Below are 21,152 nucleotides of genomic sequence, written 5' to 3'. Positions count from 1 at the left end.
GCAGATAATCTGACCACCCGCCTAAAAGCAAGAGGTTATCCTAAAAAACAGCTTGAGCAAGCCAGGAAAAGGGCACGAAACAGTAACAGAGAAACCCTTCTCGAGTTACAATGTGATACCCAAGACACCAAAGAAGATCGCCTTACGTGTGTTGTTACTTTTGGAACCCACACATCACAAATAAAGAAGATCATCAGTAAACATTGGCACATAGCACGCCTCAACCTCCCGGAGGAACCAATTCCCCGATTTGCATATAAAAGAGCAAAAAACATTAAGGAACATCTAGTACATTCCCAATTTCAGCCAAATAAGAATTCCACACGAACATTAAGACCACTGCAGGGCCATCACCCATGTGGCAATTGCGTGGCCTGTCAATTCACAAAGAAAATGAGCAGTTTCCAAATTGGACAACGCAAATGGCTTCTGAAGGACCTCACAAACTGCAAAAGCCAGAATGTGATTTACTGTATCGAATGCCCCTGTGGACTTCGATACATAGGTCAAACTACAAGAGCAGTTAACATCCGGATCTCGGAACATAGATCTAGAATTAGGTGTAAGAATCTCACATCACCTCTAGTTACACACTACATGGAGGCTAACCACACACCAAACAACCTTTTTTGGTGGGTACTCGAGAAAATCAAGGGGAGCTCCGACATTCAACACAGTCTTCTTAGGAAGGAGTCCAGGTGGATACATCGATTAAACACTTACCACCATGGGCTCAATGAAATTTTTCAGCCAGTAATATAACCATTGTGACATATGTCTGCTCCCACGTCTCTGCCCACTACCACTAATTAGCCTTTCCCTACGCGCATTAGCTTTCATCAACAAGCTGCGAGAAACAAAGCTTCTGCTGCTCTCTGTCTTTGTTATATATTAAGCCTACGCACGGAGTTATGTATTCTTCCTCTTACCTCCAGGCTCAGTGCACGACTTTATATGAGGCTGACAGCCACACTTTCTTCACACCGAGGCACACTGTAAACTGGTACTTTCTCCCAGCATGCTCAAGTGACTCTTTCTCGGGTCGCCATGACAGCGATCAACTACGCGGCCTTTGCGCATGCGTGATCATTCCGGCCCCGGCTTCCCCAAGCAGGCAGCCACAGTCTACACACACCCTCGAACCAGACGAGATGGTCGAGACAAGCCTCCAGCCTCTCCCCCTTGCAGCGGACGTCTGCTGAGTCGTACAATAGGTCAAAAAAGCATTGCAGCGGGTAAGCGTAAAAAGGGTGTTTCCCTTTTTTTTGTCCTTTTCAACAGGCACGTCTTTTCCCCGCATGCAGCCCTTAACCCCTCATGCCACCGGCTCGCTCTTTACTCAATACTCCTTTCGAAGCCCATGCATCCGGCACTTCGACTCATGTAATTGAGTCTAAAACACTCAGACCGGCCGTTGCACTGTGTTTTTTGTAAATTTCACGTGCACTTGGCATCATCAATGCACTTTGGCTTCCAAACACACAACCCGTATCTTTGGAGTACTCCTGGCACTATCCTGGTCTTGGACATAAGCACCATCAGTCACCACGTTAAGTCACATATATATTTTGTGCACAGGATTTAATCCACCATCTCAATATCCTCGGAACAAACGAGTCCTGGTGCTTAGTTGTGCTTTCCTCACACAGGAAACAGCCACCAGCCTACAGTGAACAACCACGTTCCACAAAACACTGACAGAGGTGAAAATTTACCCAAGCGGTGTAAAATCTCTCTACTATCAGGTAATTAATATAGATAGAGCATAATTCCTCACTATCTATACTTTTGCTATATGTGGTTATTTAGCAATTACCTATTAGCACCACACAACCTGGGGGCCAGACCTCTGATTTATAGTCTCTGTTCTCCCCTTTTTTCTTCTTTCTTTTTTCTATCATCTTCATACCTTATGCAGGATATCACCAAGACGTGATTGTGACTTTACTTGAGAGTTCTCAGTATTCACATAGACGCATGGTCCGGTCGCCTGATTTTCTTCCCCGTGTGTCCCACACCCGAACCTCTGGGATCCCAAACACCGGCAGGTAAGCCGGCCACCGGTGCCGAGAGTTTTTAAATATTTTTATTTGTACAATGCCCTAAGTAGTAGGGGCCACCGCCTCTTCACATCCACCCTTCTGACTCGATATCTATATACTTTCCACAGGGTCACCAACTAGGAGCCCTGATGAAGGCGGACCTATCGTAATAGAATAACCGCCGAAACGTGACGAAGACAGGGATTCAAATCATACATACATACCCCTGATCGTTTGGAACCTGCATTTCAGTTCCAACCATCAAATTTCACGTTGGCAAGGATAAAAAAGATATCTTGTACCAAAGACCCTGCAGCATTAATTGCTTGAAACTAACAATTGCAAAAAGGGACTATTACTGAACAATACCTAGAAATTGGGCTATGATACTTGTTTATCTACTGAACCAGTATCACATATATGTCCTACTTGCATTCTTCTTTATGATTTAGTCATTATAATGTAAAGAAATGAATATAAATCCAATGTTCTATGTTTTTTTGGTTTTTGTATATAATTGTGTCAAAACACTTATGCACATTGTAATCTCTTTCTACAAAAAACGTTGCCTCCTAAATGTATCATGCGGATGTATTCGTATTTTGTTCTATTTTAGGCTGAGATTATATTTTTGTTGACTTCCGATTATGTGTTCAGGTTTTCTTTAAATGTATGTTTTTGATACCTTCGGAAGTAGAAAGTGACTGTCCTGTACTCTTCCTTAATTATATTAGTCACCTCTTATTTTATTTTTCAAACACTGGAAGCATCACCGTAATGTTTGTCCTTTGAAACACATAGCTACTTTACTATTTGGGTGGTTATATAAGAACAGCGGCAGATCCCACTTTAGGATTTCTATAATTCGGAAACCTCTCAAAGATATTAATTTATTATTTGAAACAAGTGGAAAAAAAAGAAATAATATGAAAATAATTACTAGCAAGGGTACATTCTTCTGTTTAGACAATCACGGTAGCTTGGCAGATGGTCAAGACAGTCTCAGGAGGGATGAGATACATATACATTTATTTTAGGCCCAATAAAATAACACGAATAACCAAACTAATAATGCAACAGTTAACACACAAGCATGTCACTACTATAGCCTAATGGGATCAAAGGGAAAAAAACATCCACAACCTGTGACAGAAGGAGGGTTAACACAAATTATGCATTAGGCAGTATTCAGGATAGAAACCCCAATTTATTCAGTCCAGCCCTACAAAGTGGGGACCCTTGTGCTCAATGTACAGCATTGCGTAAAAACATGCGGTCATGCGTAAAGCAAAGACAGTACCTTTTCAAGGTGCTGGGACAGTTAGGTAAGGGTCCTGAAGGGAAAGAAGAAGTTCCAACCACCAGCCAAGAGTCTGCCATCGCGGACAGACCAGTTCGATTTTCGAAACAGGCCAGGGAGCGTGGGCTATCCCAGCCAAAGAGAGGATGTCAAGGAACCATCATGCGTAAAACAAATGGATGAGCCAGCGGCCACCAGTAAGTTATGCAAGTACTCACCGCCCCTTGCTCCAATCCAGGCCAAACTACGCCAGTTTAGTTCAGGTCATCTGGGGGTGTACATTCTGCGTTTACTTCTCGGATCCAACTTTCAGAATCTGCAGGATGGGACAGTCGTCAGTGATGGGACAGTAGCCACAACTCTGCCAATGAAGGGAGGAGGAAGAAAATTCAGGTGCAGCAGGACTCGGGGCACAGCTGAGAAGGCAGGAAGGTCTCCCACAGCGACCGTCACCACAATGTAGTGACGCGGTGACCGCAAAAGCTTGCAGCGTGGTGCATTCTCCTAGTTTCCGATCCAGAGGAGCTAGGTCTATGAAATCTGGCAGGGTTGGTGTTGAGAACCACAAGCTAGGGATTCCCAACTCGAAACAGCGGTGCTCACATGCAATGTCCCGGGACAGAGCTGGTCAGTTCACTGGACAGCCGAGGAACACTTCCGAGAAGGCTCTTTTGGCGGGAAATCAGCAGACGCAGAGAGTAGTTGTTCCCACTACTCAAATGGGTCAAAGCGCCCTCGCAGCCCTTCTAAGGTCGAGAACAAAGTAGGGGTCCAATGGGATAGCAGCAAGCTCAGGGTGTCAAACCTTCGAGCGCATCTAGGCGGGTCCTCAGGTCTGCTTCAGCTCACAGGATACTTGGCTCCTTCTGTAGTTCAAGATGAACCACTGTAGATGTACCTGTAATGGATGCAAGGCCCCTTCTCTTATCAAATGTTCGATGCGTGATCGAAACTGGACAACCAACAGAAGATCTGCTCCCTTGCATGCACGCCAGTCATGGTCCAATCATGGTCCACGGTGGTCCTCGTGTATTCATGCACACCACACATCCTGGTCCAGTAGTGTGGATTGGGACCAGACAGTCCCAACCCTCTTCCTGCTAGCACAGGTGACATGCAGGAGTCTGCGAAAGATGCGGCTTTCACAGGAGGCTGCATGCCCAAATAAGGAAGTCCCTGGTCAGCTTGACCTGGGTGAAGGCCAAGGGACAAAATGGCCAAAAGACAGAAGAAAAGACTTCATGGCACAGCCATTTTCGGCACTGGCCACAATTAAGAGCCATCTGCTGTAAACGTGGTACGGTTTGCTAAAAAGTAGTAGAAATAACATAACAGTAAACTGCTGCCACCAGTTTGTCCTAGGCACTCTTGCACATTAAACAAACATTCCTTAGAGGGTGTCTAGGGCCATAAAACAAAAGGACCCCAGTGCACGTTACAGTAATGTACTTTGCGCACTAATAAAACATTACCAAGAAATGGCAACATATTAAAAGGGAAACAGTTTGCCAGTGCTGACATCCTGAAGGACGTGTCAGTTTCGCCACAACAAATGAGCAAAAGCCCAGAGGAGCGTAGCTGAAGGCTGGGCTCCACTGAAAAAAGTAAGTTTAGGATAGCCAAACAAAAGCAATGGGGGGGGGTCCATAATAAGGAGGGAAAATTGCATTCAGAGAAATCTTGCCTAACAACTTTGTCTTGCCAGGTCGCTGTAATTTGGGCCCACCTGATGGAATTGGTAGATGGTGCTCTCACTGCGTGAAGGATTTTCTTACATTCCTGGGGTATGGTCTAGTGGCTGAATTCTGCGAAGTCAGGAGGTAAACAGTCAACTAGAGTGACTGCAGGTCGTGGTGCAGTACTTTGCATTGGTTCTGTGAGATTAAATTGGCATTACCTTGTAGATTAATTGGCTGGTAGTCGGACAATTGTAGGAGGTCTGAATACCTGGTCTGGTGTAGCCAGTTGGGTGCTAGTGGGATCACTGTGCAAAGGTATGCTTTTGTCATATGAATTGTCTTGTGAATGACTGGTTTTGGAGGAAAAGCATAGGCAAACAGGTTTGTCCATGGGAAGGAAAAGACATCCCTTCATCAACCCCTGCTGCTGCATCCTGCTTACAAACAGGGTGCATTTTCTGTATTGTTTGGTTGCAAACAGGTCCACGGATTGGTGACCCCATTGAGCAAACACCTTGTTGAGTTGACTGTTTGGCTCCCACTCGTGGCACTGCGTGTCTGCTCTGGTTAAGGCTGTTGGCCACTGAATTTTGAAACCCAGGAGGTGGTGCTCCTGCAACAGAATCTTGTTGCCAATGGCCCAGTGCCATACGCGGTGCGCCTACTGGGACAAGGTAGATGACAGTGCCCCTGCCTGTTTTCTGAGATAGTACATCGGTATACAGTGATATCAACAAATAGACGACTAATACCTTTTATAACGAATATAAAGAACTGAAAAATGTTGAATTTGTTGTTAAAAGTATATATGGGGGTGGGCTAAGGGATTATAACGGCTGGGGAGGGGCTGGGGTAATAAAGGTGGAGAAACGAGGGGGCCTGAGGGTGGGCCCAAAGTAAAATGTGTGTTATACAGGTTTTCATTATTGGTTGATTCGTTAATATCACATGCAACCAGTACATTGTGGTGGTATTGTTGGTGAGGACTGGTACCGTAGAGTTCTTGAGTACTGGCAGAAATGTTTTTAGAGCAGACCTGACAACCCTTAGCTCCAGGACGTTTATGTGTAGGGTAGTTTCTTTGTCTATACGAAGCCCTTTGATGTGGATGTACCCCACGTGTGCCCCCCAGCCGGACAATGAGGCATCTGTTACTAGCATGCTCCACAAAGCTTGGCTTGTAGACAATGTGCCAAGGCCCCATTTCTCATGGTGTCTACCTCCTTTGGCTGGTCTTTCCTCAGACCTTGCCCTTTTTAATGCAGAGACATTCACAGAGTGTCATGATGTCGTGGTACCGCTAGGCCTACAGAGGACTATGCCTCTGATGGGGGGTAATACACCCAATTAAGCCAATAGACTAACTGTCTGTGCCTGTCCCTCTGTGTTTTTGCCACTGAATCCTTGACAGATGTTGCACTCTTCCATAAAGTGATTTGGGTACAGACAATATATGAAATCTGCAGGTTTGTCACCCTAGAATACATTTTTTAGGCCGCATGTAGAGGAGGCCCTAAACAGGGACGTCTTAGAAAAAGAACAAACCGTAGAACGAACAAGGACTATCTGTTGTGGGAGGTTGAAGTTACTTGATGCTGATGAGAGTTTATTTTACCCAATCCCAGTCTTTCAACTTCATTTAAATACAAGATCACTTGGTAATCTCACTTGGGAAGCCTAAAAAGAACCCAGGGTATTCTATCACTCTCACACAGACCAAACGTTTTACAAGTAAGGTCAAAAGGTTTTCAGCCATACAACAATGTAATCCTTACTGCCATACTGACACCAATTCTGGAAACCTGGACGCTTCAGATGCAGAAGACATGTCCAGAAACCAGTTTCCTTCAGATTGGTTAAAAATTGTGTTTCCCGGGGGCGTGGCTTGGAGCGCCATCGATGTGGCTGCTCTCCTAAAGCCAGCCGAGTGAAGCCTGCCGTAAAAGCTGAAAAGATGCGGCGTCCCGCTACCCGGCTGTGGCGCAATTAATACCCAGGGCGTCGGAACTCCTAAGGCATGACTGGACCGAAGAGGAAAGCACAACGCTCATGCGGGGTGTAGTTATTCCGCCAGAGCTTTTGAAAGCCATACGACCCCGAAAATCCAAGATGGCGGTCGCTACTACGCCCGATAAACAGAGGCAGCACTGACGGCTCCCACAGCATCGCCCCTCCTGCAGAGCCCCGAGGAAGGCCCCCAGCGGTAGTGGAGGCAATCCGGGACCCAAAACTGCTGGGGACACACAGCATCAACCCCGACCCGGAGCTGTGTGGGAGGTGCCCACGGCTTCCCCTCCCGCATCACCATGGAAACAAGCGTGCCGCTCAGCGGGGTCCATAGTGCACCTCAGGGCTGGGGGGAGTCCCCTGCAGCGTACTCCAGGCTGGCCCGCGGGGGGGGGGGTGGCGACTCTCCCGCACGGAGCTACTACACTAGCTCCGGCACCAACGAGGAAGGCGGTGCGGACGCATCAGCAGGTAGGGGCTGCTGGGGGGTGAGGGAGGGGTGGGGGCCGTCTCGCACCCGACTCGGTCCCCCTCCAGAGGAGCGCACGGAACGCGCACCAAAGAGGTACAAAGAATCGGCTCCGCGCCACCCCCCCCCAGGCGGCCCCTGGCACTCTCCCCAGGCCTCTTTCTGCTCTGAACAGCGCTGGAGAGAGAGAGAGAGCACACTCAGCACTGAGCCCGCGCCCCCAATTCCTGGGGCGCCCCTGCAGAGCCTCCCCTCTGGCCCAAGAACCGGAGAAACCCCCTCACCCTCTCCCTCAACAAGTCTGATGAGCCCACGCCTTGCTCATGATACTCTGGGGCAAACCCCATTTGGTGAGCGCTGAAAGCCCAACTGCATCCAACGCCAGACCTGCGCCCCTCAGCCTGCAGCCCCAGGCCCTGGAACTTACAGCCACCACTCAGCAGGGGCAGGCAGACTTGCAAGGCAGCAACACCATCCACTTGGCCCCCCAGGCAGGTAGTAGTGCACACAGTCCCCGGTGCAAGAGGTCTGTACACTTGAACTGGCTGCCACGCTTCGGCCCCTTCCTCTCCCCTCCTAAGAGGAGGTCCAGACCTCACATCGTTCCCGAAGGGGCACACTCTTCAGCCATCCACTTCCTGGGGCGCCCCGGCCCACCTCTCCACTCAGGCTCCTTCCTCTATCCTGAAACCTGAGGGGATCCATCAGAGTTGACGCCTTACCGTAGCGGAGTGACTTGCCTCCTCTCCCCACCAGATTGAGGGGAAATATTCTCCACCGAAATCCACAGACCTGCCGGGACTGGCCCTCTATGCTTGGGAGCTTCACGCCTTCAGACTCCAGGACCAACTCTCCCAAACCTAAATCGGCGCCCCTGAAGCTGAACGCAAAACCAGCCTCTGCAACATCTCTTCCGCCCCACGATCCGGCACTATGTCCAAACAAACGAAATCCAGCAAAAACGCGGACATTGCCACCATGCTCACAGCACCAGACAGAGGAAGAAAACCTGACCTTGCCAAGCCTACCCCACAGGACCCCCAGGAGGAGGGTGATCCCCCGGCCACCAGGGGCGACTTATTAGCTTTCATGGCAGATATTAAAGCTGAATTTAGGTCCTGCATGACGGAACTCACCACCAAATTAGAGCAAACCGACCACAGGGTAACTGAGGTGGTGCAGAGGCTGGGGGAGGTCGAGGACCGCTCCCAAGACCAGGCAACAACGGTGGGGGACATTCAACAAGCAGTAAGAGCTCTCCAAAACAAGTGTGAAATCCTTGAGTTCAAACAGGAGGACTTAGATCCCATCCTCGGTCCCAGACAAAAACCTGCAGGAATATGTGGGGGACTTCTTCCAGACCCTCCTCCCGCAACTGGACAAACCCCAATTACTGCTGGACCGCACCCACGCCAGGGGGTGGACTCGGACCTCCCTCCAGATGTCATCACGAGGGTCCATTTCTTCTCCACGAAAGAAGCCATCTCTGCTATCAGCCGCTCACGAGATGAGCTCACCTTCCAGGGCTCGCCTCTTCAGATTTATCAAGATCTCTCGCTCCTGACTCTCCAGAGGAGAAAGGCACTCCGACCCCTAGCCTTCTTCCTTCAGGAACGTCAGGTCCGGTACAGATGGCTTTTCCCAACGGCACTGCAATTCTCATTTAATGGAACACTGCAGAGAATCAGCCACCTGGAAGATGCCAGCAAGATCATGCACCCGTCTTCCCCCAAAGAGGCCACCTCACCAAACCCGGAGACGACAGGGATCCCGGAGGCTGCTCCCCACCCCGCAACCTAGCCGGTCCTCATGGTCGAGGGCATTTTGAAACAACAGGAAGAGGTAAACAGATCTCTGGTCACATTAGAGGAACCATTGCCGCACCCTCGGACTAGGCGCCCAACTCTTTTCTACAGCGAAGCGCCATTTCCGGCCCTGCACAAGATCATTACTACCCACTACGGCGGGCTTCACCCATGGCCTATGCCCATTCCAAGGTACGTTCCATCTTTGTGTCCTTGGAAAGACATGTCATTCCTACTGACTCAATTGGCCCAGTTGGCCAGGGGTCTTGCCGCACCCACAATGTCGGCCACCCCGCCAGTTAATAAGTTGGCCTCCCGTTGGGGGCCGGTGTTAAAACCCCAAGAGCAGGACAACAAGCAGCTAACTCACTCCTTTGATGGCAACTAATGGACTCCCTTCTAAACCCCATCCCCCGGATCCGGGGGTGGCTGAGGCATTAGCCCATGAGCATCAAACATTACGGTGCCTCTCGCTAAATGTTAACGGGCTGAACTCCCCCTTCTAGCGCAAGTCGATCCTACAGAAACTACAAGACGAAGAAGCTGGCGTGGCGCTGTTCCAAGAAACTCACCTCCTTCCGGCAGACTTTGGACGCCTACGATCCCGCATATACCCACGGCAGTTTCTTGCCTCGGGAGGCTCTAAGAAGGGGGGCACGGCGATCCTGTTCAGGAAAGACCTAAATCCCCAGATATTGGACTCAATAACCTGGCCAGAAGGGCGCTGGTGGCAGTCAAATGCCTTTTGCTGGGAGACCTCTATACCTTCGTATCAGCATAGGCCCCCAATTCGGGGCAAGCAAGCTTTTACGACTCATTGGGTACCTCCCTCTCGGGCTTCATAGAAGGCCAAACAATAATAGGAGGAGACTTCAATGGAGTACCAGACCCCACCAGAGATAAATACCACCCCCCTGGGGATTTCACGCAAGCCCTTAGCCTCTTAAGAACCCTGGAAGTAGTGGACTCATGGCGGGTGCTCCACCCCACTGAGAAAGATTACTCCTTTTTTTCCCTATGTTCACCGAACTTTCTCAAGAATTGACCTCCTCTTAACTTCGCCCCAAACCTTCGCCAACGAGGTATCCATAGGCCCAAGAATCCTATCGGATCATGCCCCAATAATAATGGAGCTCCGAACCCAGGACCCCAAAGCCAACACCTAACGCAGATGGTCGCTCTACGACCCGATCCTCAATGACATGCCAATTAGAGACAAGATCGCAACTACCATTAAGAATTTCTTTGAGGAGAACCCAGCCATAGACACTTCCCCTGCTAACAACTGGGACGCAATGAAAGCAGTGATCAAGGGAGCCCTGATAGCTCAAAGTGTGGCATTCCACCGGAACCGGAGACAAACCCGGCAAGCCCTGGAAGAGGAACTGCAAACAGCAGAGGAATCTCAAAAGAAGAAAGGGTGGTCCCCCAAGACTCAACGAGCCATTCGCACAGCCAGAAAGAAGCTAGAGGCCCGCTACGCCGAGCATACTGCGCAACTATTGGCCAAGACCAGGCAATTCTATAATGCCAAGAACAATAAAGCCAACAAACTACTAGTAGCGAAGCTGGCCAAAACAAGACGCACCAATACCATCACAGGTCTCTGCGACCCACAAGGGGTGACTCATTACACTGAGACAAAGAAACAACAACTGGCGGCGGACAACCTAACCCAGGTAATGACGGCACCCCCACAGGACCGATCCAAACTAGAGGAATACCTGCGAGGGGCAGCCTTGCCACACCTACCCGACCCAACGAGAGAGAGGCTGGAGGCACCAATAACGGCCGAGGAGGTCGACGAAGCCATCAAATCTCTAAAATCGCGGGGTCCGGGCCAAGACGGGTACTCCTCGAGATTCTACAAAATATTGAAACCCCAGCTGATCCCCCCACCTGGTGACACTTTTCAACTCATTCAAGGAAACAGGCTTGGTGACCCCCACAATGCAGGAATCCACAACTATCCTCCTTCCTAAGCCAGGGAAGGACCTGAGGGACCCAGCTTCGTACAGACCAATTGCCCTACTGAACATAGACGCCAACCTCTATTCCAGGATCCTGGCCAAACGGCTCTCACATACTCCCAGACATAATCCACCCCGACCAAACGGGCTTCATTCTGAATAGAGCCGCAGGAGACAATATCCGGAGAACCCTGAACCTGGTAGACATTACCCACTGAAACTCCCAGGGCCTCGCGCTGATGGCCCTAGACGCCACCAAAGCATTCGACAGGGTAGACTGGGCATTCATGAAGCTCACGCTAGAGGCCTTCGGCTTCGGTCCAGCGTGCCAGTCTATGGCTCTGGCCAACTACAAATCCCCAAAAACCCTCCTGAGGATCAATGGCGCCCTATCAACCCCGATCTTCATGACCTGCGGGACTAGACAGGGTGGCCCGCTATCCCCCCCCCCCCCCTCTCTTCGCACTAATCATGGAACCCTTCGCCCAGAGGATCAGGTTGAACAAGCTCATCAAGGGCCCCCAAATTGGCCCATCCCAACACAAAATTGTATTATACGCCGACGATGTTCTGCTGACGCTCTCAGAAGCTAGCACCTCAGTGAAGCATGCCTTGGCGGAAATAAAGAACTACGGGAAGGTCACAGGCTTCACTGTCAACTTCTCCAAATCAGAGGCCCTGGGCATCGGCCTACAACGGGAGGAACGGGAGGCACTATCCAGGCTGTGCCCGATCTCGTGGCAGGAAAAATCCATCCCCTATCTGGGAGTTCACATCTCGGCAAACCCAAAAGACACATATCAGGCAAACTTCCCCAGACTATTCCGAGAGCTGGAAGGGGACTTACAGCGCTGGACCACACAGGAAATCTCATTAATGGGACGAATCACGGCTGCCAAAATGAACCTGCTCCTGAGATTCCTCTATGCCTGCTCCTCCCTCACAGTAGCCATCCCAACACCAGCCCTGCAGGATCTACAGAGGAAAATGCTAAAGTTCATATGGAGGGGCAAGAAGGCCAGAATCCCCTATAAGACTGATTGGCAGCTCTAGACTGGGGGTCCCCGACCTCCAGGCGTATAGGGCGGCAGCGCAGCTAGCGCACATCCACGCTTGGCAGATAATCACAGACCGCCTCAGATGGGTGGAACTGGAGCAAGCTCAATTTACGCTCCCCCTGTGATTCCTCCCACATATCCAGCCCCCCCCTTAGAGAGCGCTGGAAGAACCTCTTGCGGACGACCAAACACACGCTAAGCTCCTGGGACTGGGCTCTGAAACAAAGGGGAATTCCAAGAGGTCAAAGCCCTCTCTCACCAATTTTTCAGAACCCAAATTTCACGCCGGGGACAAACCTCGTAACTTCCAGAACTGGATAGACAGAGGCCTTGAAACCCTGAAACAGCTATACGTCGGGAACAAATCCCGCACCTTCGAACAGTGCAAGGAGGTGCTCAAACTCCAAGAAAGAGACAGATTCACTTACTGTCTACTCCGCCACTGGTGCTCGCACCCACAGACCCTCCAGGCGGCCACTCACCCCCTTAACTCCCTGGAACTAACGCTTAAGGACCTGCCATTTAGGGGCAGGACCTCAACCCTATACAGACGCTTCCTGGGGGACTTCTTAATGGCAAAAACTCAAGGGGTGGCCCAATGGGAGGCTGACCTGGGCCACTCGATTGACGACCAAACCTGGGTGACCACCGGGACACGCATTCACACCTCATCTACCTGCGTCACCAACAAGGAATGCGCATACAAGCTCATGCTGCGATGGTACGCCCCCCCCCCCCCCCCCCGCTTAGGCTACATCACATGGACATGCCCACAGATCTGGCAGTTCTGGGAACGGTGCCTGGCGGCAATCGAACAGATTACCGGGAGTGCTCTCTCACTGGAACCAGAAACCGTCCTACTGGGGGTCCCGACCCCCGGGGTCTACCCCCGGCTCCAGAAACAGAGCGAAACTATTAACGCAATGCCTCCTGGCAGGCAAAACTGTGCTGGCCCGCTTCTGGAAATCCCCAGATGGCCCCTGTATGGCTCACTGGTGGGGGAAACTATGGGACATCCTGATCGCGGAAAAGGTAACCGCGGCGAGGGCGTGAGTCCTGCACAGCTTCCAAAATGTCTGGACCCCAGTACTGGACTATGACCAGCGATTCCCCGCCTTGACATTCAAACCGATCAACACTCGATTGGCCCTGATGGATCAGAAGACCACTTAAGAGGCAGGGGCAGCGAGCAGAGCAGCGGAATGGGAGAACTGGGGGAGGGAGACAGAGGACCAGAGGGGGTCGGGGGGGGGGAGTATGATCTAAAGGGAACTATTAAAAATAAGTAAAGTTGTTGTGCAATGCTATTTGTAATCTGTCCTGCCTTGGTTTAAAATAAACATGTTTTTTTATTTTAATTGTGTTTCCACAGGAGTTGTCTAAGTTCCACAGCAATTTCAGAAGTCATGGTGGAGGCTACGGTAGGGACGGGAGAAGGCTAGGGGGTGAACATCCTCCCCAACAGAACCTTCATACTCATCCCAAGAGGAGTTTGAACAGCTGTCTGAACCCTCGTCATCCTCACTCTCAGCAATATTGTTGAAGTGGACATAGGTTCTCTGGAGTCATTCTAATGGTGCCACAACCTTTGTATTAAATCAAGCTTACTTCCTTTACAAATTGAGGCCCTCCTCTTTACACATAAATCTTTCTATTATGACATAAGAGTAATTCTAAAATTACAGTGGTGTGTGAAGACATCATGAGGACACAGAAAACAGACTTCAAGTGCAAACACAATATATGTATTAACTTAAAATGTAAGGATGGTTAAAAGCCTAACTTGCCCTATGCTAAGGTGGGTTTTCCCTATCTGAACAAAACTAAGGAAAGTCTGAGTAAAAGCGTTCTGCTTAAAAGTCTGTCAGTATCCAAAATCTATCCTTTCCCTCACAACTAAAGCTAACCGATGATATCAAAGTTAAAAGAAATAGTGTTCAACTTAAAGTTCTGAGCTTCTTCCAGTTCATAGCCGTTTTTCAGCTCCATCTCCCTCCTCCCCTTCCCCCAAGTATAAGAAAGTTCCATGAAAAAAGTCTCAAGATGACCTTTCTACAGTTTTCAAGGTAATACAATTCAAAAATCAATCCTTGGGGTTTCCCTTCCCCAAGTAACATTTCAAAAACAAGGGCCTCAAGACTCCATTCTCAAGACATCAAGTGTGGTCTCTTAAGCCTCAGGGTTTCCTTGTTTCCTTGCCTGAGACTTTAACTTCGCCACTTATACTTGCTTCAGTCTTTTCAAAAAGTCTTAACAAAACTCCTTACCTTTCAACATTCAGGGCTCTCTGGTCTAGGCACAGTTGTTAGACCGCACGGTCCACCTATCACAGGTCACGCATCCAGGATTTCTGGGTCCCTCAACCCACACAGGTTCCTTGGCACTTGCTCCTGTGCACCAAGTCACCTTCATTTACTTCCTTTTATTGGCCTCTTGGCTTTATGTGTATTGTTGCACTCCTCTGGCTTCTCCGTATTAGCCTGGTGGCTCTGTCTTCACGTGTCACATTAGCCAATCTGTGACCTTGCCGCACTACATTCGCTCATAAAAGTTCACTGTTTTGCTTCCTTCAGCCTTTAATATGTTTAACTTCAAGGTTTGAGTTAGATTGTTGTGCATCATGCACTCATATGGTTTACTTTCAGTTCAGTGTTCAACGTGCACTTATGTTGCTTAATTTTAAGTTTCCATTTGTTCGGTATTCATTATGCATTTATGTGCTTACTTTTAAAGGACCATTATTAACTTGTAGTCTCATAGAAGGTCCCAAGATACTTGAACGCCCTCCTGACACTCACCAGCCTTAAGTGTCTCTTCCCGGTGGTTCCCGCTAGTTCCTCCTTGCTTCAGAAGCTAGAAAATCCACTGGTGCGAGTACCGCTTACCTGCTGTGGGTTTCTCTCAACACGCTGGCACTTCCACTGCTTCTTCACTGACGCGGGTGGCGTCCTCTGTGTTCCAGGCTCATCAGCAGCTCCTGCTGCTTGCTCTCTGTTGTGGAGGCTCCCAGACATGAGGCGAATGCTCAGCCCACTTGTTTCGGGTGCCACAAATCATCTGGGATAAATGCTGGCACCATGGCTCCTTCTCCAGTCCCACCATAGCGGCCTCCTCACAAGGGCCTACTACTGATCTCCCTGTTGCTCTCTTCTTTGCTTGGCTGGTCTCTCTTTATACACCTGCAGCCCCTTGGTAGGCTGCAGGTGTGAATGCTTGACTAGCCCTGCCCATAATTGAAGGGGCATGCCTGACCCTCATAGCTCTTTGTTGGCATCTCCCTCGTCCCAGTACTAAAGTGGTGAAAAGTTATAGTCTTTATTACTTTTAGTTGTCTTTTCTTCAGCCCAGTACTGTCAAGTGTCACATGTGGGGAAATTAGCCGAATTGGCTTATAACAGCCCATAAAGGTCAGGGGAAGGTTGGGGTGGTCATCAATAGTTAAAGGGGGATACCATGTCTCACCCAAGGGTACCCCACTCCCAAACCTAAAGGAGCCTCCACAAAGGTGATCTTCCCTCACTTCTCCACCCCTAGGTTTAGGATCCAAGAGTGATGCCCTTTCCCTGAGGCTCCATCGGGAGTAGGAGTGAGAATACCCTCAGCTTTTCTCACAGGTGTGAAACAGTAAATTACAAAGGAATATGGGAGCCCCTCTACTGAGAACGAATATGGGTCAAATACCTTGTTCTATGGAATTTCTTCCAATCCGGAGCGTCTAAAAACACGTTTTAACTCACTACACCCTTCACAGACGAGAAATGTCAATTTGCATACAAGTCTTTATCCCACCCACAAGGGCATTCCAGAACTGAAATGCTAGGCAATTCTCCTCTGAACAAGAGTACGATCAGCAAACCCAGACACACATTTCAGCCTAGTCAGGCCTCATCAGTGAGGTAAAGCTGAGCCTCTCTAAGGCACAGTGAGCTAAAACCTGCTGTAGACCCTCCTGAGTGGACACCTTCCCATAAAACAGGTTGTTTGGCTGTGTTCGTTCTCGGTAGAAGGGCTCCCAGACCTTTTTGTGAAACAAGAAATATTTGAACTAGCATGGTTTTGCATTTTGGGACTCAGAGTTTGCCATTTGGAATGAGGATTTATATAATTACATGATGCTTTACTATGTGATATGAGTATTTTGTAAGTTATCACTGTAAGACAATATTATTGAGGTCCTTGTAGGGCAAAACTTCAATAGTTCTACAAATCAAAGTTCAAATAGTATTTGGACTAGTGCCTAAACTGCAGAGTGGGCTACACTCTTGGCTTCACTGCTTAACTAAAGTTGGTGATCATGGACGCATAGTTTAATCTCACTTTGCCTTTACTGCAAAATATGGAGTCCTTAGAAGCGATTAAGTTCACAATATTAAAAATAAAAACATCCTTACAATGCAGCAGGTGAAATGATAAACAAAAAAGTGTGTGTCCACTGAGACCATCACCTAGAACGAGGTTAATGTTGTACTGCCTCTCCCCATCTCATAACAATGGATTTGACAGGCAGATATATAGACTCACTAGCCAATGAGTGCGATCGTGGTAGAACAACCCAACATTCATTTCCTCCCCTGTTGCTGCCAATCAATTAAGTTGCTTGGGCTGTCCAGAGTACTTCCCCTGGGTGAATGAGTGCCTCCAACATGCCCTGTACTGTTATTGTATTTTGTCTTGAATTGCTCCTCTTCTGAGGTTCTCTGGTTCTTGGGGAGGTGGGGCAGGGGGGACTAGCGAAGGAATAGGGGGTGCAAGGTATGGTTGATGTGTTGCAATGTTGATATGTGCAGATCCGAAAATATAGGGCTCTGAGGGGTGTACATTGTAGATATTTTGCGAGTTGTCTGGAGCAGCAGTTAATGTATGCTCCAGGATGCTAATGTAAATTGTTTGTGTGTTATCTGTGGTGTCTTTTCATAGTGGTGTTTAATGAGGGTGGGCAGTTGTGTTGGTCTATCTGTGGCGAGTGTGTGTGCTGCATATGTAAATTAAGTGGGGACACGCGTCTTCAGGTGGGGTACATTCCATTCTGTTTGGTGCTAGATTGTGTCGAGATGGGTTGTCTGTTGAGGGCAAATGTAGAATGATTTTGAGGTGGATATTGTTAATGTCTTGCCTAACAAATCACCCAATTACTAGGGTAACCTTTTTCATTTTGGATACATCATAGTTGGTCTTGTTTTTTATTTATATCATTGCAAAACATTCTTTCTCCAGCTTGTATGCTTTATTATGATATACGGTATGATTTTAGGCTACGTAGTGGACACCAAGCCATGGCAAAAATTCATGGCCCACAGTTTATATGCAGTTGCCAAAGACCACCAGTATGACTACCCACGGACACCTTCAGGACACTCCAACTGTAGTGTTACTCAATCTTACATGGGATTATAGTAAAATGCAGATGGACATGCACAATGGGCTAGCAATTGGCAAACCCATTATTTGGTTAGTCTACTCCCCACCCCCGGAGGGTTCCGCAGCAGACAGGGCAAACAATAGAGTAGCTCTTTCATCTAAAAAATGTAAGCTCTTATGATGTGTTACAGATGATGGTTTGATGTGCAAAGGTTGTATATATTGTTAATAACTTTGTCAAATGATAACTACAAGCAGATGGGTTTATCACAAAGGCTCTAATGCGGTGTATAAGGTTTGCACTTCTTAAAACGTGTAGGATAGTTTAATGCGGGGGGCTGCTACCTTTGGCTCGTCAGATTTTTGGACTACAACTACCATCAGCCCTTGCCAGCATAATAAATGTTGAGGGATCCTGGCAGTTTTAGTCCAAAAGAATCAGGAGAGCAGCAGGTTGCAGACGCCTGAAATTGTATCTCAAGTTTTACAATGTCAGTTGTGAAATAAGAATCCATTTATGGCTTTAAGGTTCCTAAAAAAATAACAAATGTTTTAAAAAAATGTATATTGCATGTGTGTTTGTGTGAATGCATTTGTGCATGTATATATATTAATAGATTTGTATATACCAGAGGCAAAAGTGCAGTTTGTGACCACTGAGAGCACAACAGGGGACAGTGGTGGCATATATGGAGACAGATTGCAGGATTTGATTTAGGGACTACCAGCATGAAAGGTGGGCAGCACATACAGTTATTTATTTTCACATTATAATGCGCACAAAACCTTCAGGCATCGCGGCGCTGTTACAACCAGTTACACATGGTACAAGTCAAATGCACAAGTTTAGGGTGAGGTAACCATGCTGGAATGACAGGTGTTTAGGCAGACAGCCAGGTTTTCAGAGACTTCCTGTAGGTCCAGCGGGAGGGTTCTTCTCGTAGGTGTGGCAGGCGGGAGTTCCATTGGTTAGCTGCTACAGAAGAGAAGCTGGATCCCCCCATTCTTTACCCTTTTGTATTTGGGTGTGACCAGTCTGTAGGTCTATGTCCTTCTGGTGGGTTGAGCTTCGCAGAATCTTTCTGTAAGGTAAAGTGGAGCGGTGTTGGATATGCATTTGTGTATGATAGACAAGGTTTTAAAGATGATTCTTTCATTGACTGGCAATCAAATGGGTGTTCCTTCTGGCCTTGGATATGTGCTCTCTTCTGGGAATGTTAAGAGCAGCTCGGATAGCATTGTTTTGTATCACTTGGAGCTTGTGGATGTTGTGACATATATTGGTGAGATAAGTTTTTTTATACACTAGCACCATGAGAATGTATTTGGCAGGGGAAATGCTGGCATGTATTTATACAAGATCTAATTACTTTTTTGGCTCACAAAAAGCATGAAGGCGAGACATACCTTATCTGGTTTGGGCAGAAGCTGCACGAAAGTGGGGTAATGTTGGCAGATATTGTTGCAAGACCTTGTAGGTTTTTTATTTTTAAGGGACAAGCAGCATCAACACCAGTTACAAAATGTTTCTGTGTAACGTTGGAGTGTTTCATGTTTTGGTTGTTGCAGAATTTAGTACATTGTCAAATTTGGACATTTGCAACCTATTTAAAAAAAAAAGTGAAGGGGAAGCATTGGCCAGAACATTACTGTATTAAGTTTACATATGCTCACTTGGTTAAATTAAAGACAAATATTTACATACCTCAATTTTACAAATTCACCAGCTGCAACTGCTCTTGACGGTATTGGAATAATAGGATTGAAGCCCATGAAGATGGCTAGTTAGGTCTTGCTACCTTCTTTCACCACACATTGGAAGAACCTCGATTTCCACCATAAAAAAAAGAATCTTAACTTTTTACCTTGTCTCTCTCCCATCAATCTCATCTATAGCCCTTGGCCCCCTCCCCCACACACACATAGTCTCTCCCCAACCAGGCAAGAGACGGAATACCATTACAGTGTGTAATAATTACACCTGTTATATATATAGCACTACAAGCTGGAAAAACAGGGCGTTGAACTACTTAAGCACTGAGGTTGTAAGCTGCATAACAAATACCAAATACGAAATACTACAATATTAATACGGTGACAGCATTGCAAGGCATACACATTGCCCCGCCCCTGTAGACATCACGTGAATTCACAGCGATTGTGCTGCATGCATACAGATTATGCATACTGTCAATCCCCTTGCAAGGCACAGCCAAGAATGTGTAATGTCTGCATTTCATGCACAAAGCACACCTGCGGCCGTTGTATGGCCAATGTTTATATTACTAAAGAGTGGCTACCTTTACTCCTAGCCCTGGCCTACCCCACAGAGTGTAAAGCGGCTGTTTGAAATCGGTGTGCTCTTTCGGTGTTTGTGTTTGATGACAGCCAATGCTGCTTTACATATATGCTGTACTCAGATTGCTCAAACTGCTTATTTGCTGCGGCTCCCGTTTGCTCTTTCTCCACACACACGCTGGTTGGATGTGTGCACAATGATACTGTTTGCTCGAACTACACTCTTTAACCCCGTGGAAAGGTGCACATTGACTGTATTCTGAGCGCACATTGACTGTATTCTGAGCGCACATTGATTATATTGCATAAATGCTGCGCTTGGTGCTGAATGCACAACGACCGTGCGTGCAATGGATGCTCACTGCACAACACTACTGGATGTGTCCACACGGGCAGGGTCTCCATGACAAGATGCATAGTGCTATATCACACAAACACACGCTGCTGCTGCTACATAATAACAATACCTGCATTTCATACACACAGAATCCCCTGTGAAGACTAAGTGCGCATCCCTCCTTTCCCCCCTCCACGCAGCATCTGGGCATGTAATGATAAGGAATGTGTGACAGTCACCTGCTGTTCTGTTCCGGCCTCAGCTCACCCAAGCACCCGCTAAGCTCTGGCCACTGGGATTCTTTCTCCCGCCCGTACCACTGCTCTGCTGGATGCCTCTGACATGCTGACCTCGTGGGACAGGATGAACCAAGGCCCCGCCACTATTTCTATACCAAACACCATCCTGGGGAAATGATTGGGCAGCAAGTTGTCAATATCCAGAATGCAAATCACGATTGGCTCTAAGAGTCTGTCTGGAACACGCCCATCGGGTAGCCGCAACACCTCACGAAATCAACCAGTCCTAGAAAACGAACAGATTGGCAGTTGTGGACAAAGACAAGGGACAATGACAAGAACGAAGAATCAGTCCTCCACACAGATGAGTGTGAAAAGAGGAAAGCAATCAGATGCGCACTTCCTATAACATGGCAGCCATTTCAGATGGACAAGTTTAGATACGCCGAAATGCAGGCTTTGGGTAATATTCAAAATATATCTTAGTATATTTTTCTAAATTCATTTCTAGTTGATGGCATACTTATACCGGAAATATTACTAAGAGTGGAGAAAGACTGTGTTGCACGTGTATGTAGTTTGTAATTACA

General features: G+C 47.9%; 1 protein-coding gene across 4 annotated transcripts in view; it reads right to left on the bottom strand.

Moving 5' to 3' along the window:
• KCNAB2 (potassium voltage-gated channel subfamily A regulatory beta subunit 2) overlaps positions 1-20,845 on the bottom strand; it is a 1,347,681-nt gene extending 1,326,836 nt beyond the window's left edge. For 3 of the 4 annotated variants that reach the window (XM_069610273.1, XM_069610271.1, XM_069610275.1), the window contains exon 1: positions 20,563-20,845. The gene's annotated coding sequence lies outside the window, so the exon portion shown is untranslated. Of the gene's footprint in view, positions 1-19,393; positions 19,514-20,562 lie in introns of all 4 variants that reach the window. The other variant, XM_069610272.1, reaches the window with a different exon arrangement.
• Positions 20,846-21,152: the final 307 nt, after the last annotated feature.

Source organism: Ambystoma mexicanum, chromosome 8 (assembly GCF_040938575.1).
Source record: "Ambystoma mexicanum isolate Mex_15411 chromosome 8, UKY_AmexF1_1, whole genome shotgun sequence".
NCBI lineage: Eukaryota > Metazoa > Chordata > Amphibia > Caudata > Ambystomatidae > Ambystoma > Ambystoma mexicanum.
This window is presented reverse-complemented; position numbering and strand designations above follow the sequence as displayed.